Source organism: Dipodomys merriami, unplaced genomic scaffold, assembly GCF_024711535.1.
Source record: "Dipodomys merriami isolate MVZ:Mamm:240054 unplaced genomic scaffold, mDipMer1.0.p SCAF_359, whole genome shotgun sequence".
NCBI classification, from domain to species: domain Eukaryota; kingdom Metazoa; phylum Chordata; class Mammalia; order Rodentia; family Heteromyidae; genus Dipodomys; species Dipodomys merriami.
The window spans coordinates 946,868-965,227 of record NW_027205148.1 but is presented as its reverse complement, the minus strand read 5'-3'; the positions used below and the strand labels follow the sequence as shown (position 1 = coordinate 965,227).

At 37.8% G+C, this 18,360-nt stretch overlaps 1 pseudogene; it reads left to right on the top strand.

Annotated features, from left to right (window-relative positions):
* Window positions 1–17,044: 17,044 nt before the first annotated feature.
* On the top strand, window positions 17,045–17,144 carry LOC138804155 (U6 spliceosomal RNA; annotated as a pseudogene).
* The last annotated feature ends 1,216 nt before the right edge of the window (window positions 17,145–18,360 follow it).

Sequence of the window (18,360 nt, the reverse complement as noted above, 5' to 3'; positions counted from 1 at the left end):
GCACTGGTCTTCACCTGAGGTGTGCGCTTTCCCCCGTGACGACCAGGCCCGTCCGATTCCTTTTTTGCAGAGGTGGGATCTTGGGCATCAACCCACTTGTAACCCAACATGCTCTTCTTGGGCTCACACCAGGAAGTGATTCCCATGTGCAGTGCATTTGCCCAAGTGCAGTGCGTTTGCCTTACACCCTGTGCTATTCTCTTAATGTGGCAAGCCACACGTGAGGGGACTGTCTGGCCTCAATGGCAGTGAAGGCCTGGACCACCATAGTCATACTCCTGCGCTGTGAGCTCCTAATCCGGTATATGCACCACAGGCACAGCAAGATCTCCAATGCCAGGATACCAATAAGGGAGCCTATTCCCGCCCACTCCTTCAAATGATCCACAGCTGTCAAAATCCAGGAGGAAACATCTTGTAACAGGGCATCATCCATCCGGGTGGAGTTTACCGCGACAATGGCCGATCGTAGCTGTAACATCAATTGGTCGAATTCCCCCGTCCAGTTGCCTAAAAGATAACTTGACAGTTGTTTAGACAAATTTGCTGCTTGGGTATAGTTAAATACTGAATAGTAGTAATACAAAGCCCTTCATATTTTTGAACACATCCCAGCTGAGCCAACTGCCACATGATATCAACCTGTTCCTGTACAAGGTCAATCCTTTGATTTAACAGCATCAGTCCTCCTTTTAATTGTGCAATGGCCACTTGTTGTAAATCCAAAGCTCTGGCTGTAGTAGCCGACAAGTTATTTAAAGTCTGAGCCGTCTGCACAGTATGTGACATGGCGACAGCGGCAGCTGTCGCACCCGCAGCAGCCACAGCTATAGCAGTTACAATGGCCGCAGTGATGCCAAAATCTCTCTCTCTCTCTCTTTTTTCTTATGGAGACCACTTCCCAACCAAGGAAGGGTGTATTTATTATTATTATTATTATTATTATTATTATTATTATTATTATTATTATTGCCAATTTTTTTATGTCTAAACAAGGTTACAGATTGAGAAGCATCTACTGGCACAGGCACCCAATGCGTGCAACTATAGCTAATGGATATTGAGAACTCCAGCAGGTAGCATAATAGCAGGTTTCATTAGTACAAGCACACACATCATCTGAACATATAGAGATGTTGTTAATTGTCAAAAACACAAAAGGGAAAACCTGGCAACTCTGCATTCTTTGGTGTATTGCTCATAGACTAATTGTTTTATAAGAGGCATAACCATGTCAGGATCCCCAAAAATTCTGTCTGCCTCTTCTACCATTCTGGCCACAAAATCTGAAAAAGCCTCGGTAGCCCCCTGCAGGATCTTGGTGAGATTGCCAATAACTTTCCCCTTATTTGGTAGTGATTTTCACGCCCTAATGCAAACATCATTTATCTGTTGATACACTTCAGGGGGATATCTTGTCTGAGCATTAGCAAAGCGGCTTTGTCCTAAGAGCATATCTCTGTCCCAAGCCTGACGTCCGTTTGCTTGATTAATGGCTGCCTGTTCATTACAAAATTTTAGCATAAATGCCCTCCAATCCAAGTATTGGCCTGGACTCAGACATGCTCGTGCTAGACTCGCCCAATCAGAGGGAGTCATGCAATATCTTTTTATAGCTTCCACTTGAGCCACGGTAAAAGAGGCTGAAATCCCATACATCCGAACAGACTCAGCCAAGGACTTAATTACTTTAAATTCTAGAGGCTCATGAAATCTCAATTGATTATTGTCTTGAAAAACTGGAAAGGCAAGGTTTGCTCGAGCAGTCCTCCAAGTATCTGTGCAAAATGTATGCCCATTGGCTCCATGTTGATATGGAGGAGGACCTAAAAGGGCTTGACCGGAAGGTCTTTCTAAATCATCTAAAGGGACTTGACCAGAAGTTCTTTTTATGTCCTCATTAAGCACAGATTGGCTTAGCTTATATTCTCCCTTTTTTATACGGCTCCTTTTCATCTGTTGAATAAGTGCTCTCACTTCTTCCTCCTCTAACTCGCTGGAACTTTCTCTTTCCTTTTTTAGCTCAGACAGTTCTGGGTATAGTTGCCTCCTTTTGCCCTGTTTACTGTCTCCCACTTCACTGATCGTGTTCTCTGACCTCTCCTCCTGTAACTGCTCCAGTGCTGACTGTCCATTTTCTACAATCTCACAGCAGCTCTGATCCTCCAGACAGCCCTTAATCAATGCCCAAATGGGGCGGACTCCTGCCCTTAATGTGCCCTGTTTATAGGCAAAGTCCAAATCCCTCCCTAACTTTTCCCAGGAAGCTTCTGTAAGGCTCCCGGACACTATGAACCAAGGAGCTACAATGTTGCAAGCCTCAAGGAACCTCTGTAAAGTATCCTTTTTTAACTTTAGCCCTTTTGAGCGTAGCAGCTCTTCCAAGGCCAGAAAAATTGGATGTGACGTCGTGGCGCCCATCTTAGTTATTAAAAAATTTTATTTTTTGTTACTTTTACTTTAGGCTTGTATTTCTTCCCGGGTTTCTGCTCTCTCTTTATCTACAGAGAAGAGCCCCATATTATGCCCGATTTAATCGCAGATTCCCACTTACCTGGGAACTTACCCCCGCTCTTGTCGCAGATTTCCTTTTCCTGGGAAATTACCAGTGCACCACCCTGACTGCCAGGAGTTTTGAATCCCTTGTGGAGTTAGTTCCCCGTACAGGCCACCAGCTGTCCCATCTACCTCGACCAGCAAGGAAGACACAGCCCGGGATTCTTCTCAAAGCAGTTTATTCAGGAACCTTGTTTGTTAGCTTTTTTTGCTTCTTCCTCGCCCCGCACCCGCACTCCAGTTATAAGCCTCCTGGATGGCCAACCCCGAAGTGCCACGTGGCAAATACCAATAGGGTCACAAACACGGAAGCAAGCCAGTAGCCAAGCCATAGCCATATAAGGAGTTGTTTTTCACAGAGAGCACTCGCTGTCGGGAAGGAGGATGACGGAAGCCAGCGCCATCTTTGGTCATGGCCGTGCCATGTGGCCCCGCCATCTTTGGTCGGCTCCCGCAGCTCTCCACTGTAAAGCTCGATTTGGACATGACAACTTGTACTTCTCATTGTTACAACAGGTCCACCAGTATCCTTAAACGACTTGTTTTTCCCCATCTCCTCCACAAGTTATACTGACATCAAATATAGTGAAAGCAGTGGTTATACTGTGGGGGAGGGACATACAAAGCAACAAAGAAATAATATTATAAAATGCGTTAGAAACACATGCATGAAAGAAAAAAAACATTAAAATACATATCTAAGGGTTCTTTTTCCTCAACTGGTGGCCGATTCCTTGAAGGATACAGGGCTGTCCTCACTGGGCCGCATCTGTATCCATCATGCAGGAAGCTAGTATTGTTTGCCATCCTGTGTAGACACAAAACCCTATCCTCACCCCTTATGTAATAATGTTCCTAGCTGCCTTTCTGCATCCAATGCAATCTTAATCCATACATAAGCATTTAAATAAGGTTTTTCTAATATTTGTTCAAAATAGCGCTCAGCTCTAGTTAAAATATCTACTTGTGGTAAGTTTAAAAAATTAAGAACATAAAGAGCTTGATGTAAAATTATTTTAGGATTTTCATGGAAAACCACAAAATATCCATACCCTCATCAAAACTTTTCCTCCTTTTTAATTTTTTAATTCGTTGTTTTAGTATGCCATGAACTCGTTCAATAATGGCTTGTCCTTGGAGGTTGTATTCTATTCCTGTAATATGTACCACATCATAAAGTTCACAAAATCTTTTAAATCTGATACTTATAGGCTGGTCCATTATCAGTCTTTATTTTGGCAGGCACTCCCATAATGGCAAAAGCTTCCAATAAGTGTTCTATTACATGGTTAACAATTTCTCCCATAAGGGTAGAAGCCCAAACAAATTTGGAATACGTATCTATTGTAACATGTACAAAGGAAAAACGGCCAAAGGCTTATACATGGATTATATCCATTTGTCAGAGCTCTTTAGGTTGTAATCCTGGAGGATTTACTCCAGCAGGTACAACTCTCAAATGCGTGGGTCTGCAGATAGGACACCTTTTTATAATTTGTTTAGCTTGAGAATAAGGTATTTTATAATGTATATGTAAATGGCTAGCATTTGTATGTAAATGAGCATGATCCTGTTTAGCAGAAGCAAAACTAACTAATTTATCAACCTGATTATTGCCATATACAAGGTAGCAGGTAACAAAGAGTGAGCTCTAATGTGAGTTACACTTTGGCATTACGTTGTTGCAGTAAAGCTTGTAATTGTTTAAATAGTTGGTTTAGCTGGGGTTTAGATGAATGTATAACTCCAGTTATATTAGTCACAACTCCTACAGCATAGGCAGAATCAGTAACAATATTAATATCTCCCACAAAATCTTGTAACATCTTAATAATAGCAAAAAGTTCATTTTGTTGAACTGATGCTTAAGTAGTTGTTTGTACCCAATATTTATTTGTTGTCCAATAGCACTTTTTGTTTTGGAGCCATCTGTAAAAACGGTAAGAGCAGTGGAAATAGGTACCTTGGTAATTATATTATTAATGAAAAGTTGTTGTTTATGCAAGCAATCCCACAATCTACCTATGGGAAAATGATAGGAAAATTGCCCAGTAAAATTTACTAATGCTATTTGTAGCGTTTCAGACAGGTTTAACAAATATTTTAGTTGGACTTTTGGCAAAGGAAAGATAATTTCAAATAAATCATACCATGATAAGGTAAATACCCATTGCCTGGCCTGTTGAATAATAATTGCCAACTGTTGTTCATAAGGCATAATATTTTTTGTAAATCTATGCTGCGTATAAATCCATTCTAATGGTATCTCATTTTGTCGTATAATTCTTGTTGGGTATTTCCATGTATCTAAAATACATAAATTTATGAGTTGATTTAGCGTTACTCGATGTAACAACATTTTTTTAATTCTCTGTTCTACAAATTGTACTTCTCTTTCAGCTTCCTTAGTTAAAGTTCTTTTGCTATGTAAATCAGGATCCAATTGTAACAATGAAAGCAAATTATGTAATTGGTAAGTAGGAATGCCTAAGGCCGGTCGCATCCAAATAATATCTCCTATTAACTTTTGAAAATCATTTAACGTATGTAATTGATCACGTCGTAAAGATATTTTTGGAGGTGTCACTGTTTGTCTACAAACAACATATCCTGATCGAGACATAGAATTCCATTGTGTATATATACCACATTTTCTTGATCCATTCATCTACTGAGGGGCATCTGGATTTTTTCAAGATCTTAGGTATGGTAAATAATGTTGCAATAAACATAGTTGTGCTGGTAGCTTTAATGTGGTCTTATTTGTAAACATTTGGGTAAATGTCCAAAAGTGGGATTGCTGAGTCATAGGGGAGCTCGATGTGGAGTCTTTTGAAGAAACTCCATACTACTTTCCAAAGTGGTTGAACAAGTTTATACTCCCACCAATAATGAAGTAAGGCTACCTTCTGTCCACATCCCCTCCAGCATCTGTTGTTATTAGAGTTCTTGATTTTAGCCATTCTAACTGGGGTGAGGTGGTATCTCAAAGTTGTTTGGATTTGCATTTCTTTTATGGCTAGGCAGGTTGAGCATTTCTTCATGTGTCTATTGGCCATCCTTCTTTCTTCTTCAGACAAGTTTCTCTTTAAGTAATTAGCCCACTTATTTATTGGGCAGTTGTTTCTCTGAGGATTTGTTGTTAGGGGATTTAATTTTTCGAGTTCCAAGTATATTTTAGATATTAGACCCTTATCCATTGTATGGCTAGTGAAGATCTTCTCCCAATCCGTGGGCTTTCTATTGATCTTGCTAGTTATGTCCTTTGCCATGCAGAAGCTCTGCAACTTCATGCAATCCCATTTGTCCAACCATTCTTTGATTTTTTGTGTTTCCAGTTCTCTATTAAGAAAATTTCGGCCTGCACCATGGAGGCATAGGGTTTCTCCTATTCCATCCTGTAATGTTTTCAGAATGTCTGTTTGAGTCCGAGGTCTTTTTATCAATTTGGAGTTGATTCAATGTAGGGTGATATATAAGGATCTAGCTTTAGTTTTCTACATGTAGTTAACCAATTTTTCCAGCACCATTTACTGAAGAGGCTGTCTTTCTTCCATTTTATTTTTTGAGCTCCCTTATCAAAGATTAGATGGCTGTATGTCTGTAGGTTCATTTCTGGGTTTTCAATTCTATTCCATTGGTACTGAGGTCTATTCTTGTGCCAGTACCAAGCTGTTTTGATTACTATGGCTATATAGTAGAGTTATCAATTTGGTATTGATATTCCTCCAGCAGTGTTCTTTCCGTTGAGGAGCATTTTTGCTATTCGGGGTCATTTATTGTACCATATGAATTTTTGGATTTCCTCTTCTATTTCCTTGAAGAATGACGTTGGAATTTTGATAGGTATCGCATTGAATTTGTAGATAGCCTTGGGAAATATTGTCATTATCAGGATGTTAATCTTTCCAATCCAGGAGCATGGAGGATGACATTGCCCCATTTGTTGTGAAATGGAAAGACTTGGAAAAATGTTTTATTCAGTGAAGTAAGCCAAGTGCAAAGAAACATACATCCCATGATTTCCCTTATTTGCAATATCTAGTATATGTATGAGTCAAGCAGAAAAGGTCAGATAAGGTGATGTTAGAAAAATGAATCCTAAGATATATATTAAATGTTTTTATTCTTTCATGCATTTGTTTCTAACGCATTTATAAGATTATTTCTTTGTTGTTTTGTATGTCCCTTCCCCACTGTATAACCCCTGCTTTCACACTATTTGATGTCGGTATAATTTGTGGAGGGGAAGGGGAAAAACCAGTTATTTAAATAAGGATACAGGTGGACCTGTTGCAACAATGAGAAGTACAAGTTGTCATGTCGAAAACGAACTTTACAACTTGGGGGGGGGGGGTGGGTTTGGTGGGGGGGAAGGAAAATGGAAAGGGATGGGAAGGGTAAACTAAGAGGCTACAATGCTTGATAAGAAATGTACTCACTCTCTTGCCCATATAATTGCAAAACCTCTGTACCGCATTTTCACAATAAATAAAAAAATCCTAAATATTTTACCTCCATATCTTTTTGTATTTTTTCAGGTGCTATTATTAATCCAAAATCTATAAATATGGAGGGTAAACACTGTAACACCATGTCTAATTCTGTCACATTTGGTCCTGCAAATAAAATATCATCCATAAAATGAAAAATATAAATGTGAGGCCATTTTTGTCTAACAGGTTTTAAGGCCTTATCAACATATATCTGACACATAGTTGGAGAATTCATCATTCCTTGGGGCAACACCTTCCATTGGAAGTGCTGATGAGGGGTTTGATGATTTATTTGTGCTAAAGAAAAGGCAAATTTTTTATTATCTTTTACATGTACAGGAATGGTAAAAAAGCAATCTTGTAAATCTATTACTACTATTGGCCAACTTTTAGGAAGCATGGCAGGTGACGTTATACCAGGCTGAAAAGCCCCCATAGGGTACATGGATGCTTTACTTCCTTGTAAATCAGTCCGCAATCTTCATTTCCCTGACTTCTTTTTAATAACAAATATTGTAAAATTCCATGGTGACATAGACGGCTCAATATGTCCTTTGGTTAACTGTTCTTCAACTAATTGATGAGTTGCTCCTAATTTTTCTTTAGATAAAAGGCATTGTTGAATCCAAAGAAGTTCCTCAGATTTCCATAATATCTCTATGGGCTCCATCTAAAAATGTTAAAATTGAATATGAGCTCCCCATTGTTCCAGTACATCTCTACCAATTATATTAACTGGAACTTCCATAATATAAGGTTTAAGGACAGCTGTCTGCCCGTCTTCTGATGTTATAATAACATACGACACTGAGAGCTAGAAAAGAGCAGCGAGAGAGTGCCTCTGGGCCTGGGCTAGGCCTTATTTATATCTGGCGACTAGGTAGAGAAGTCAGGTGACAAAGGCAAGAATATAAATTCCTGTTCAGTTAATAAGTAGACAGGTATAGACATTGGATGGGCAGGCTTCTTACTTCCACTGACCTCCTGGCTCTGGATAATTTTGAAAGGGCAGGCAGAAAGTAGCTTATGTGTCATCTCCTCTTACTCCTCTCCATGTTCCCTTGTTCCCCAGACTGGCTGTGTATAGGTGTTCATTGCTGGGATGGCTTGTCCCAGTTGATATTCAAGGTTTGAACTCAAGGGCTGGGCATGGTCCGTGAGCACTTCTTCTCAAGGCTAGTACTCTACAACTTTGAGTTAAAATAGCACTTCCAGTGTTTGGCTGCTTTGAGATAAGAGTCTTGAGCCATGCTTGCAGCCGGGCTCTTTGCAGGTTATTTGGGAGATGGAGTCTTAGGGATTTTTCAGCCCGGGCTGTCTTTGAACTACAGTCTTTGCCACAAAACCCCTTTATTATTTCCAATTAAAGCAACAAGGAGATAAAGTAGAATAAGTAGAGCTTACCTGGTTCTTAACAAGAATTGACCGACAAATATTCTGAAATGACAGAACTCATTAGCTGTGATGAGAATTTCAGCACAGATATGCCTAGTATTTTAGACCCATGTAGTCAGTAGAATACACAACACAAAACAAAAAGGCTTATCAAGAATTGCCAACAAATATTCTGAAATGACAAAACTCATTATATGTGATGAGAACTTTACCACAGATATGCCCAGTATTTTAAAACCATGTAGTCAGTAGAATACACAACACAAAACAAAAAAGGCAAAACTCAAAACCAAAAATTTTGACAACAATTTTTAGACAACTTTGCTAGCAAAGCACATCACATGGTTGGGCCTCAGTTACCAGGGCCTGTGAAAAAGCAAATTATTAGCAAGGCACCTTAGAATAGCAGAATGGAATAGTAAGTTTGGTGGAAGGTTAAGGGCCAGATGGGGCCAAATCCTTAAGCCACCATTTGGCCAAGATGGCAAACTCAAGATGGCGAATTTCTGAAAAAAAAAAAAAACAAAATGCAAAGACACCCTGAACAAATAGACCAAGACTACAATTGGCTAGCCTTTGAGAGAGAACCTAGAGGAGGTCCCTGGGACCCAGCCTGCATCTCATTCTTCAGGGCACAAGCCAAAATGTAGAAAAAAGAAAGGGAGAGATAAGGAAATTTGACATGAATGGCCAAGAGAGAGCAAAGAGAGCCTGAAAATAAACAGAATTCTGACCATTTACCATTGCAATAGCAAAAACTGTCTACATTTGAGAATGGCATAAAAATGAAGCACTCTGGCTTTCCAGGGTGTGCAGGAGACATTTCAATGGGGTTTCACGGCTCAGGCGTGATTCGCAGCACCCCATTAATGAGTAGGAGAGTCAGTCTGGTGAGTGAAGGAGAGCTGACCAGGCAGAAGCGGCGTCCCAACTTCCCCCAGAGCCCTCTAGATAGAGCAACAGAGAATCATAAGAGTAGCTTCACTCACCACAGTAGAGAAGTGGTGTGGACGTGGATGTGAAGGCCAGCAATGGTATCAATGCGCTGTGTCTTCAGCAGACAGATGGGTTCGCAAAAGGCCATCACAACTGCGGGTTTTCCTCAGAGCCAAAAGGGAAAAACAAACAGAAAAAGTAAAAAGAGGGGAAAAAAAAGAGAAATCCCAGCTATCCTCACTTTAAGCCCTTTATCCAAGTCATGCCACCATTTATGTTAGTTTTTTTAAAAAAAGGTAGCTGAGTAAGAATAGCACCATGCACGTGGTATTCAGGTAAGGGGTAGATTTATTCAGTAGACCTGCTGGGACCAGGCAAGGTTGGCACTCCACATGGCTCGGAAAGGCCTAGGAAAGAGAGAGCTGGGAAAGAGAGAGGAAAGAGAGAGAGGAAAGAAAGAGAAGAGAGAGAGCTAGAAAAGAGCAGCGAGAGAGCAGAGAGAGCTAGAAAAGAACACTGGGAGAGCAAAGAGAGAACAGAGAGGTTGAAAAGAACAGTGAGAACAGAGAGAGAGAGCAGAGAGCTAGGAAAGAACAGTGAGAGAGCTAGAAAAGAGAAGCGGGAGAGTGCCTCTGGGCCTGGGCTAGGCCTTATCTAGGGTATGGTCAGAGGAGGTGTGGCCACATCAAATTCAGATGTGACCTCAGTGGATGCAGATGTGACCTCTTCCAGGTGTCCCAGTTGCCTAGGTAATGCAGGTACTGTGTGCAGACTTTGCTGCAAGGAGGGTGGAGTTTGCTCGCCATCCTGGAGCTGACCTTACAAGGACCATACACCATCACTGCCTTCTTAAGTTTACCAATATCATCAACAGCAGCACCTTCATATCTGGCTGGTTGAGATATACCATTCATAGGGGTTGGTCGAATTACAGGATAAGAAAAAAATAGGCATTTCATCATCAAACTCACGGTCTGAGCCCTCTGTTTTGTGAGGGATTAATGCTGTAAAAATTGCATCGGCAAGTGAAGGAGCCGAAGGCTGCTTTACCTTCACATTTTCAGGTTGTCCTTCACTCTGCTAATTTCCAACTCCATATGTTGTAATTTTGATAAAATCAATTCCATTTGCTCAGACATTTTATTTACACTTTCAGTTTGTTCCTTTTCAGCCTTTTTTACCTCTTGTTTTTTCTCTGTTAATTGCAATGCATCCTATCTATTGTGTCCTCAACCTCAGATTCCAATTGTAAACCTACAATAGAAGGCGTGGCCTCTTTCTTTAAGTCTGCTATTAATCTGTCCTCATTCAAAGCTTTAAAAAGGGTATGTAAAATAGCCCAAATGGACCAAAGGAATCATTTCCCCTTCTCGAACAGCTCTTTCTACATTATTCTTTACTCGTTTCCAATTATCAACATCTAATGTTCCTTCATCGGGGAACCAAGGATTCCATTCCCTAACTACATTAATATACATTTCTATGTCAGAAGAAGAAATATTTAGACCAAAAGCAGCAAGTAAATGTTTAAGCATATGTAAGTACGGAGTAGATTTAACTTGTCCCATCACCCTGTAATTAAAAGTACTTACCTGAATATCCCTTCCTGAATTCAACAATGAAGGGTCCTGTTTGGGTGCCAGTTGTATCATCTAGTGCCTTGGAGTCCCTGGATAAGGGTAAAGAAATCACCAGGACACAGGGGATGCAGAGTGCATACAGCAATTGCCACTGCATGGTATGCTTTATTGTTAGTGGGTATTTAAAGACAAGCAAGCATGATCTTTGACAATATTTGGTCAGAAGACATTAACACAAAAATTTCAACAGATACATGCCTTTGTATATTATTATTTTTGGGGAGTCTGATCGTGGGGCCTTAACTCTGGGCCTGGGCGCTGTCCCTCAGCTCTTCAGCTCAAGGCTAGAGCTCTACCATTGGAGCGACATCACCACTTCCGGCTTTTTTCTTTTTGCTTATGTGGTGCTGAGGAATCGAATGTAGGGCCTCAAGCATGCAAGGCAAGCACTCTACCAGTGAGCCACCTTCCCAGCCCTGTCTTTGTATATTATTATCTAAACTATTTTAGAGCAAGCTCAAACCACTTCTCCAATCTCAGGAAAATGCTTGACCAGATGTTCAACTATGCTTAAGCAATCAGAAGAGCTACTTCCTCAGCTCCCAGGAGTCTGTGGCATGTGTTTTGAGATAGGGAGAGAGAACATTTTCCCTCTCTAGCCCGGCATACCAAGAGCTTTCCTAATACTCAAACACAGTCCTCAGATAATCCTGAGGCCGGAGCCTGCATCATTCTCCCCCTTCAACCTAGACCCTGAGTTTCCACAGGCTTTTAACTGTAATCTTACAATCTTAGCATCCTGATTATCTATGATATTTAAAAAAGTATAAATATAAATAATATTGCCAAAGAATACCAGTGGAGGAAAAATGATGCAACCCAGTTTATAGTGGTGTTCTTTCCAGAACACGGAGGGCATCACATTAGCAGAGGTGCAGTGTATTTTCAGAATGGAGATAAGCTATTCTTGATGTGAATTAAGGGAATTTTGAGATGCCCCCTACAAGTTGGAAACTGGTGTGCTAGGATGACTTTATGAAATAAATCTTGTGATTGATGGTCATGAAATAATAGCTTAATCTGACAAACAACTGCTTACTCTTGAAGAATTAATTATAACATGTTTCATAGTTTTATCCTTTATCAGAATGTGGCTCTTTTTCTGTTCACTTCTCAGTCTGTAACATCCCATTGGAAAATGCATTTATTTCAGAATTACATAACATGGAAACAGGTATATTTTGAATCTCTCAGGTATGGAATATTCAGAATTTGAAAATGAGTAGTTATTAGTCATAGGAATTTTGAAGAACACATACATTCTGTCCTCTTAACAACTTATTTACTTTTAAAAGTTATGGGTTTCCATAGAATTAAACTGTTTTCTGTTTTAGTATAAGAAAGTACTGAATTTATTCTATTTTCAAAATATTGGCAAGTAAATTGTGAAAAAATTGTCTAGTTGGATATCATTCAAGTTGATGACCCTCTGATAAAGAAGAGGTAATTAATTCAAATTAGATGCCAAATAATACTGATTTTTAAAAAGTTACTACATAAAGAATAATATTTACTATACCAAAACAGTGAAATTTTATTTCATCAGCTTATTTTTTAAATTTAATGTGAAAGTGATATGCACTGGGGTTACAGCCATTGGAAGGTACTGAATACATAACTTTTCAAACTTGTTATCCCCTCTCTCATTTTTCTCACAGTTTTTCCTTCATCCCAATACCCCTCAGACGTTGTAATGTACATTTCCAACTTATTGTTTTGTGAGAATTGCTATTTCATTGGTTTGCTCTTTGTCCTTTGCCTCACCATTTTTTTTGTTCCTGTTCCCTTCCGTAATTAAGGTAAATGTATACAAAATACACAGGGTACCAAAATCAAACACAGCAGAGGATAAACCATAGGGGAAAATCTCAAAGAAAATAAAAATCACATAGTACATCAAAAACAACAACCGCAAATAAATATTTCTCTTTCCATATCTTGGAGTTCATTTTGCTCAGTATCAGCTTATATGGTCATATATATACATAACAAAGGCACTGGAAAATAGTAGTTTCATGGATACTATATCATGAAAACAACATGTTAACTCGTTTTGATGGTAAAAGTGGGATTATGATTGGTGAATTCATGATTCTGATAAAGGAATTTCAAAAGAGCTTTAAAATTTATGACAGGTAAAAGTTAATTGTTCCAACTTTTTAACAACTTAGCCTATTAAGAACATTTAAAATTGTTTGGGAAAATAGGCTTTCATGCAAAGAATTCCGTGGAGACTTAGCTGAGAGGGAGCAATGTGGGTGAATATGGCTCATTTTCAGAGTAAACAAACAAGCCTCACAAACCTTGCTGTAAATCCTGTAGATTCCCTTGAGAATTGTCCTTACCCAGGAAATATACTCTCACTGTGTGAAACAAGGTTGCAATGGAATTGAAATTCAAAGTTCTTTTGAAAAAAGACAACAAATTTTTTGAATTGACATTTAATTACTAAACAGTAATTCTCTGAAAAAGAAGGGAAGATGTAATTCAAAATCACTTGACTTTAATAAAAGTATGAGAAAAGAGTAGTGAAGAAAGATGAGAGAAACCATAGAGGACTGTTATCTCTCCAGTGGTGTAATGGGTTCTTGACCTTGTTTCTCCCATTCTATCTTCACAAGCTTCGATTCCTCAGCATCACATAAGCAAAAAGAAAAAAGCCGGAAGTGGAGCTGTGGCCCAAGTGGTAGATCGTTAGCCTTGAGCTGAAGAGCTGAGGGACAGCGCCCAGGCCCAGAGTTCAGGCGCCACGACCGGACCCCCCTTAAAAAAAAGAATACTCACAGAAGAAAATATTTGCAGTAGATATAGGTGATTTATAACATTTGACAATCTATTTAAATCTGTTCAAATTCTCCCATACCCCAAACTGCCCTCTTTGAACAGTTTGTTTGCTTTTCCCATGACTGCCCTTCATTAACTGCTTAAAATTTTGTGAGCTCATATACACACTCTCTAGGGATTGCTGTTTGGTTGTGATTTTTGTGTGTTTTTGTTTGTAGTTGTGTTTTTAACTGAATTTCAAAAGGTTGTGCATTTGTGTTACAATTAAATATGTCCACCTAATTGTCCAGTGCTCCTGGATCAAAGTCACTCCTTCTATCATTCTCAACCAACCCTTTCTCCAAGATTTATTGCAGATTTAGGACTTCCTTTATTACATGTGTACATTGAGTATTCTAGCTGTACTTGCCCCTTGTTCCATTTTTCATTCATTTTATGTCTTTACTATTATTCCTTTCTGGTTTCAACTTCCTGATAGTCGTTCTGTTAAACTGTCTGTTAATACTTTGAAAGGTTTATATACATTCCATGGAGTTTCAATCCCACATATACTTGAAATGATGTCAGCTTATATTTCCATAATTCATTCATCTGCAATAACAATTTGCAAGACTGGAGACGTGAAGCACCTAGACATGATTTTATTCTCATCGTTTTGGAAGATTAATCTTTAGTCAACAAGAAAGTTAAAAAATCACTTAGAATTTATAGCTAAATACCAGTTTTTATAAATGGCTTTGTACAATGGTGTGTGATTTATTTTATTGTACATGGGATGATATTTTCTACTACCTATAATTTTTGGAAAAAGAAGAAAACTAAAATTTACTACTGTAAAGGAATATGATAACAATAGAAGACAGATTTTATGTTTGTCACATCTCTGATCAGTACCCATATTCAAGACTTTAAGTCATATTTCTTACTATGTTAGACAGATACGGAAAATATATGATAAGGCAACACATGATAAGGCAACTATTAGTGACTTTTTAAAATGTACCTTATTATATGATGAAATTTACTTTATTAGCTAATATTTGGGTTTGAATTATGGGAGGCTGATGTATTTAACACATTTCTGGAAGGCACCTACTGAACATTGCAAATGGTGGGAGATACTATTTCTACACTTTAATGAATGGTCGAACTTATTTGGCATTAGTGCTGGGTAAACAAATCAACTCTATTGTAACTTGATTCCTACACTTGAAAAACTTAATGTCACTATCATCTACTTGTCAAGTGTTATTTTGGTGTATATGATTTTAAAAAGTTTATTTGCAAAGGAATATACTTTCAAGAGATTAAATGTAGGTTATCATTGGTTTGAGAATGACAACATTTTTAGACTACAGACCAAGTTTTACTGAAGTACCAGTGTTTTGAAGTACTAAGGGTCTTCTCAATTAATGTTTTTTGAAATTATATTTGAACTCTAAGTCAAGTTTTCCTAGACTTGGTAGAACAATTATGGATCTAACATTCAGGAATTATTTTTTGGCCTACTTATGCTGGACTGAAATCTTCCATTCATCATTAGGAGAGGCGTATTAAAAATAATCTTGTGACATTTGGGATTTTGTTTACTCATATGGGCTGGTCATCTTTAAATTGAAAGTTTGAACTACAGTACTTTCTGTCGTATTTTGTGAGCTCATCTTTCATTTTAAGTTGCCTTACATTTCACAATTGCTTACTGCTAATTCCTGCAAGGAATTGGGGCCCTGAAATATTATAGGAAATGAGAAATTGAGATGGGTCTTCAATTACTTTCTCTTAGCATGTTGCATGGGCCAAGGTGAGAAGGTTTGCCCATGTTATCTGATGATGCAGGTAACTGGGACCTGATATCCTCAGACCCATGGGTACTGCATAAGAATAATAGCTTTTAGGCATCATATCAGCAAAATTTGGGTAGAATCAGTAAGAATGCTTCAGAAATATGGAAAAAAAAAACACTTTGGGACTAGCGAGTTAACACAATAAACATATCAGCAGTGTAACATCTCTTCTAGCTTAGAGGAAAACAATACTGCTTTTTTTTTTTTTTTTTTTACTATGTGAATTCAGAAGACCAAGAACACTTAGAAGGTATCACAAATTTATACCGAAGACATTGCATTGATACTTTTTATATTCTAATATATATTCTAAACCTAATTCTTTATGTTCCAATCTATGGGAATAATTTTCAATTTATTTGTCAAATTATCAATGAATTCTAGTAAGATTCACTGTGTGAAATTTAAGATCAGCAAATATAAATATGAAATATATAAGTATATGTAATATAAGAAATTGTTAAGCAATGTTCCGTTGTGGTTAGGTTATCAAAGGCAACTCTGTTTTAAAGTATTATTCCATTATCTCTACCTCAGTTTTTGGTAGAGTTAGACCTAAAACTTTACCATTTGTAAATTTACAGCCTGGAGGCAAGAGGAAACACTTTGATTAAAACATTACCAATTTAAGGCCTAATATCGAGGAAAAGCATATGGACTTCTCCAGGAGCTATGGAAATATTTGGTGATAGAAAGTCAGTAGTATAAGTTCCTGCCTGGTTGGATGGTAGACAGGCCAGGATATTAGGTAAACATGAATATGAACATTTTTTCCACCTTCTTGGCTTTAGCTACTTTTGAAATGATAGGAATAATTAACAATTATATTTTGATAAAATACCTTCTATTCTGAACAATTAGGTCTGAAGTGTTCATCTCTCTATGAACCCTTGTAACTAAGATTAGTTTTGTTCCAGTAAGACAATCTATGCTGTCAGGGTAAGATATTCTGGTTGGTCTGTTCCTACATGGAAGAAGGGTAAAGGGTCAGAAAGACATTTGTACCACTGAGACCTCATTTAGGAAATTTTAACCTGCAGAAGTTTAGAAGTAGCTTTTAAGCAAGGCTTACTTTGAATCCATTAGCTCCACAAAGCTAACTCAGTTGATAAATAAGTACTTGAAAAGCCATTACCTTTGGACTTAGCTATGAAGGCTTCAAAATATGGTCAAATTTAAAATGAAAATGACAAAATAGTCACTGACAAAAAATTGCAAATGTGAGCAATCAACCAAACAATAAAAGTTTTTTCCACTATACATAGAAATTTATAGAAATAAGATCAATAGCATATTTAGGAACAATAATGGTTCCTTGTTACAAATAGGCAACCAAGGATATATGCCTGTATAAAGGTTACATCGTTAAGTACTTAAATTAAGAGGATAGTCCATGCTTCAGCAGCAAGTCTACACAAATTACAACAATACAGAGATTAACATAGCACTTGCACAAGGATGGTATGAAAATTTGTGAATTATTCCATATTTTTCATTCTTAAAATGCAAGAAATGAAAAACAGTTTTGAAAAAGTTGATTACAAAAATACAAGCATAACAAAACCTGTAATTCATAGAATTAAAGGTTAGTTTGACATCAGTGTATTAAACCTTCACCTTCGAAAGGCCCTTACATAGCATAACATTTACAAAACTTGAAATTAGATAATATTACCTTTTTATACCAAAGAAATAAAATAATATAAGGACTTAGGAAAAAGGAATCTTAAACTTTTCCTATATGGAATATAATCTGAAAGGACACATTTATTAATGAACCTATATTTTATAAAACAATGTAGACTTCAAAGTATTATATCTAGAAGACAATGAAATAGATTATGGACTTTATACAAACATAGATACTTTTTTCAGACAAGCACCAGGAATATCTTTAATTTTTATACTATTCTTTTCAACAGATATGATAAAATTAAAAAAATCACAAACTCTGCAGAAATCATTATAGATACATACAAACAACTCTTGAATACATTTTGACATCAAAGTCAGGCAATTCACGTGGAAGAATACCATGGAATCCATAAATTTTTAAATTAAGATATTGCTGTTGTTTTGTACTATGAAAATATTTTGTTGGGCCACAAAGGATGGACTGGCACTTTTGAAATTTAAGAAACTTAACCAAACCATTACTACGTAGGAGAACAATTTGTACAGCCTTCCACAACTTCAAATAGGTAGTGATACATACTTGTGCTTTTGGCAATATCAAATGCAATTTCTTCCAAGTTGTTCTTCAATCCCGGTTTGATATCATGTTTCAACAGAAGGAGATACAGCGTATCTTTGCTATTTCTATCCCAAGAAACAATATTTAAGGGGGTCAAGAGGCCCTTAGTTTGGGGATTGGTATCTGCATCATGATTAAGTACGAAAGAATCAATTCTGGTATTATTTCACATATACGCACTGTGCAGTGGTGCCAAGCCATTCAGAATTCTTGCATGAATATCTGCCTGGAGCTACCAACTCATGGACAATGTCTAAATGTCCACTCTAGGCTTCCCGATGAAGAGGGATATACTTACCTCATTTCTAGTATACATATGAGTGGCCTTTTTGGCAAGTAGTCTCGGCACTGTAGTAAGCCGATTAATTTCAGCATCCCAAAGAAGAAATTTGCATGGATACTTCTCCAGTATTTTCTTGCAATTGATACCTTCCTCACGTTTTCATCTTGTTCCT